Source organism: Nematolebias whitei, chromosome 18, assembly GCF_014905685.2.
Source record: "Nematolebias whitei isolate Nwh7 chromosome 18, NemWhi1, whole genome shotgun sequence".
In the NCBI taxonomy this organism is placed as follows: Eukaryota; Metazoa; Chordata; class Actinopteri; order Cyprinodontiformes; family Rivulidae; genus Nematolebias; species Nematolebias whitei.
Genome location: NC_056515.1, coordinates 8,228,763 through 8,234,378, shown reverse-complemented (window position 1 = coordinate 8,234,378; position 5,616 = coordinate 8,228,763).

The window sequence follows — 5,616 nt, the reverse complement described above, 5'->3', positions numbered from 1 at the left end:
TACACACAACTTCAAAATAACATAAATTCTCACCCTGTACTGAAAACAGTTTCAGCGTCTCAGCGCCACCAGCTGGTGAGAGGTGGTGACGTCAATTTGAACCCCGCCCACTGGAACTGGTACTGAAAGCATAATGGAAACACAACCTGTACCGTACCGAGTAGAGTAGAGCCGTGCTGTATTGGTACTACAGGTACTAATGGAAAAGGGGCATAATTTATACTATTTCCCTTTTAGCCCTATGTTGCACCATCCCAACTGTTTTTTGAGGTATGTTGCTGCCATCAATTCAAAATTGTCGATTTTTTAACACAAACTGTACAATTTCATATATTGAACAATTAATATGATTATGTAACATGAAAAATATAAGTTTATAATGTATGCAAATTACTGAATTTAGTTTACATTTAGGTTTTACAAAATCTCCCATGGTTTTGTAATTACCAAAGGGTTTTAATAGACAGCAGTTAACTTAAAACCTATTAAACTGTAAAATACAAATAAGAATTTAACTAGGCCAGAACATTTAATTAGTTATGAACTCTTTATTTTGGTTAGAAAAAAATTAGCTGCTTACATATTCAATACCATGTCAAGGAGTGGCACAGCAAATGAAGAGAATTACTCTGTTTATTTAATGTTAATTTTTGCAAAGTTTGCAAACAGGTAATAGTGAGGGCCTTCTCACCTTTTGAGGAAAATTGAGACAAAATAAAAGAAGCAGCCCAAAAATGTGTTTAGTTATAGCTTGACTTAAACAAGAAAAAGCTCACAGTCATATAAAAATGCCCTTATTTGAAAAGCAAATCTCACAATAACCAAAATTTAACCACATCCTGTTCAATAAAGTTGCACGCTGTGTGGCTAAAACCTGTCTCAAAGGAGGCACTTTGAAGCCTTTGACAAGCTGCAGCAAAGGGGACTAAAGATGTGTAATTATGCTGCAGATGGTAAAGAGAGAGAGAAATGGTGTCATCTCTATCAGACTGAGGATTTAGTCTCATTTGATGACAGTAGCAGTGGATTCTCCTTGCAAACAGCATGGATGAGTGTGTGTGTGGGGGGGAAATTTCAAAAGCTGGACACACTATGCAGCTGCATTATTACAAACAGCTTCTGAAAATGTATTGCACAGGCCACAGAAAACGCATCATCATACAACTATAAGTCAAACAAGCCTGTGAGCAAGTGATGTGATGACATGTGATGACATGAGGGACAGAACATCAACACTTAACATCTGAAAGTAAAGGTTTAAACTTACAACTGATTGAAGACCTCACTGTGTGAGAATGCACATCACCCCACCACATGCATGATGAGAGAGGACTGAGTTATTTGTTTTGGTCAAAACTTGTAAATGACATTATGCACGGTTTGTTGTGGTTCACTCAGTTACTACTCCAACAAATGTGAGCTCAGCATCTGTAAATCCAATCAAGTTAGAAACATTTTGGTGTTGGCTAATACTGACCGGCTGTGGCAGCTATTGAACTGTGGCGACTTGAAAAAGTTAGTCAGTTGTAGATATACCTCCAGTGATTACTCTTTGAGTGAGTTATTACAATCCATTGAGTGATTTATGAGATATTTTACTGACAAAAAAGGGTTGACACCAACAGGTAACGGCAAAGTGGCAAAATGGGAGACTGCAACGAAGCCAAGATTCAACTTGTCTGCTGGATTCCTTAGATAGAGAACTTTACTAATTGCCTTTTATGTATGTGAATGTCTCCTGTAAAGTGCCCTGAGACAACTTTGTTGTGATTAGGCGCTATATAAATAAACTGAATTGAAAGTTTAAAGCAAAGATGCAGAGTATGTGTTGAGGGTGATGCTCATCTACTACCACACTAAACTGTACCTCATTGTGAAAAGTTACTCATTTTGTGGTGGCCATCTTGAATTTGGTTAAAAAAAATTGGTCAGTTGCAGACTTGCATCCAATTATGACTGAGTTATATAAAAATTTGTCCAGTGATTCACAAAACAATTTGCTAAGAGTTGACTAACAGTAAAACACATCCTGCGTAATAAGTTCACACTGGAGATAAGATGAGGACGACTCAAGTAGTACACCAGAGAGCAGATTAAAATATGTCAAAGTGATTGAGGCAGAAAAACTTTTGTGTTTGCTAAGGTTGCTTAGCTATGGCTGCCTTCTTCTTGAGCCAGGTTTACTCTAAAAGATGTAGATGTCCAATCAATTATTTTTTTTGGCAGTTTATTTTAAAATCAGCCCAGTGGATCATGAGATATTTTGCTAACACAAGACAACCCTTCAGCCTTTGGAGACTATTAATAAACTGCTATGCAGCATCCATGACTGTGACTTGCAGGCAGGTAACAGCCATGCAAATGAAGTAGCTGCATGGTTGCAGTTCCTCTGTGTGTGATTTTAAAAGCCAGAGCTGCTGTGGGTTTGCAGAAACCAGCAGCAGCCAAATTCGTCACTACATTCAACAGTGGGTTCTGCATTGTGTACAGTGAGGTGATAGAAGAGGAAGCACGCCTCCATCTCCCTATAAGGCCACACAGAATGCACAAACACAGCCTGACAAGCACCAGCCTCATGCAGCAGATGGTGATTCTACCTGGGCTCCGGGAGGACGATCTTCTTGCTGGCCCGGGCCGCCGGGGTGGACTTGCTCTTCTCCATCGCCATCAGATAGCTGACGTCCGCGAGTACCGCTTCAAGGTCTGCCATATTTCCAATCAGCGAAGATCAGATCAATAAAACAGCACAAGCTTGGACGGCCTTCTATAATTTAAGGAATTAAATTGAGGGGGGGAATAAAACTAAAAATGGCTTCCTCCAGCAGAACCAACATCCAGGGCCGAGACAAAGCAGTCAGCTGGGACCGGAACTGAGTCTGCCTGGTGTTTCTGAGAGGGGTGCTTCTGCAGATGAGAAAGATCATCCAATTCTGCTGAAAATGACAGTCAAAACAGCGCCATGGTTGGATCCTGCTGGCCTCAATAGTAGCAGCAAAGTCAGCTTTTTTTACAGGAAGCAAACAGGGACACGTGTGACAGCTCCTCCACGCCTCAATAAACCTTCGAAAGTATTTGGGAGAAAGGACACTCCAAGATGAATGTTGTCCTCCTGTGCACGAAAATTTGCTAAATCAACCTCGAGCAAACAAGGCCAGCCTCACGAGTGCGTAAAATCCAGACACACGCACTGAGAGCTCCGCTGCTGTTTGTTTTTCTTTTTATACGCCAATCTTCCTGGCTGGCTTCCTGTTAAATCTGATTATAGTCTGTACTGGCGCATCACGCCAAAACTAGCAACACTGGAGACGAAACGGGTAATCACCGTGAGAGGTTTAGCACCAAACACAGCCCGAGCCACACGGTGTGATGACCGACCACAGACCAGGTCCACTCGGAGCTGACTGGATATCTGGGTTCGCTCGGTTGATAGGTAGCTACCACGCTAGCTAGCAACAATGAAACCCATTAGCCAGCAGGCTCGAAAACGAGTAATCAAACCGCTGACACACATGTATCTTGTCTTTTCAGCTCGGCAGCTACAAATAAATAAAATGCCAGAGATGACCTGTGACCAAATGACACCATCCGCCGTAATTCCAAGCGTTGTAATTCAGGACTTCCTGCGGTGAAGCTAACCGCTGCTTCGACTCCTCTCCTGGCGCCTCCGAATTTATTTGGGGACGTCTCGAAGTTCTTCCCGAAAAGCGGTCTTTGACAGTCCGAAGCGGGTTCCAAAACAATCACCAAAAATACAAAATATAATCCATAGCTGCTCGTTGAGGTGTCTGGGGCTTGAGGGCGAACCTCCTCGTCTGGTGATCCAGCGCGAACTGAGGGGAGATGGTGACACTGCTGGTGGCAGGAGGGGGAGGGGCGAGGGAGCGCTGGTCAGCGAAGATGCTATATTTTCCTACGCGCCAAAAACTCACCGGTAATATACTGTAAGGTGGCGGAGCGGGTTGTGATATATCTGTTTATTTAATAGCAGACTGTGCAGTAAAATGTATTTGTTTTTTGGCGGATTTTTCACACAGTGGTAGAAACGAAAGCCGTCGGGCTCCGCAGAGGCAGCCCGGAGTGGTTCCTGCCGTTGGAGGCCGCGGTAAAGTTAGTTTTACATTGGATATTCGAACGTCCAACGTAAAACTAACTTTATCGCGGTCCCGTGGAGCCCTCACTCACTCGGCTTACAGAAACAGCTCGTGTCCCTGCTCTGCCGCCTTCAGACCACTGCACACAGCTAGCTTCTTCCCATAAGGCTGTCCATGTTCCAGTATCGTTCGCCTGTACAGTCCCTCTCCACCATGTATTATTAGTTTTATTTTTTTGTATTATTTGCAGCATTGCGATTCTACTTCCTATCACTGCGGAGGAGAAGCTCGTAAAACCCGGAGTGGCTCGATTTTAGGAGCGGACCTGGACTTGTGTTGTGTTTAGGGACTACCGAAGTGACTATTGGGTCCAAACACTAAATACAGAACTTTACATTGACAAGACCATGTATTTCGCTCTTTTTTAACCCAATATGAACTCCTATGTGCACTATGTACCCATACAGACAGTAAAGTTGTGCTTTACCTTAATTTTAAATAAGCAACAGAAGTTTTTTTTCTAATATTAGTAAAGTGATACATGCAAACAGGGTTCTGGTGGAAACAGTGCCGTTCCCTGGCCTGCACTGGTACAACTCTTCTATAACTACAATGAAAAGGCATTTAGTGGATTAATGCACACTTTTTCCATTCAAAAATATATTTACATGGACTTCATTGAAGAAAACAAGAAACAATTAGTCTTAATACAACTTCATAGACACTTTTACTTTTACTTGTTTCTTTCTCCTTGTCCCCAAACTATTAACAAAAAACTCTGACACAATATCTTGTAGAACCACCTTTTAAAGCAGTAAGTTATTATCACCAGAAAACTTCTGAAAAATGACAATGCAGCTACCGCCCAAAACATTGTAACCACACACCTGTGCTTCTCACTCCCCAGCTGCAAAGTTATGGAGAGGCAGACAGAATGCAGACTGAAAAGTAAGCCTTAAACAAAGAGTTGTTCTGTGAAAACAACAGGTCAGATCTTAAAAAACATTTGAACTGTGAGTGTCAGAAATCACTGATTCAATTCAGTTTATTTACATATAACCAAGTCACAACAGAAGTCATGTCAGGGCACTGAACAGAAACATTCACATGTAGTATAAATGACAATTAGTAAAGTTTAGGAAGGAAGATGGTCGCACGTGTGAACCATCATGTGGGTGCAGTATGTATGTAGGAGATATGACAAGTTGTAAATGAGAATCTTTTGAGCTAAAATATAATTGAATCTTGAATTTAATCTGTGGAAGTTTGAGCGCACATTTTCTGCATTCTGGGGGTGTTGAAGAGAAAATTGTGTCTTCTGGCAGTGAGAGACTCACTGTGTGAAAGAAGACAACAATGCCTACATTTTGATGTATAACTTGTGTTTACACTCACCCATTCATTCATTTTCTTTACTCGCTTTTTCCTGTTAGGGTCTGTGGGTGTTGTCAAAAGCAAACGGTTTGAAGCAATGACAAAACAACCTGAGGTATAAAAGACAATTATATTTATTGGTACTGGTGTA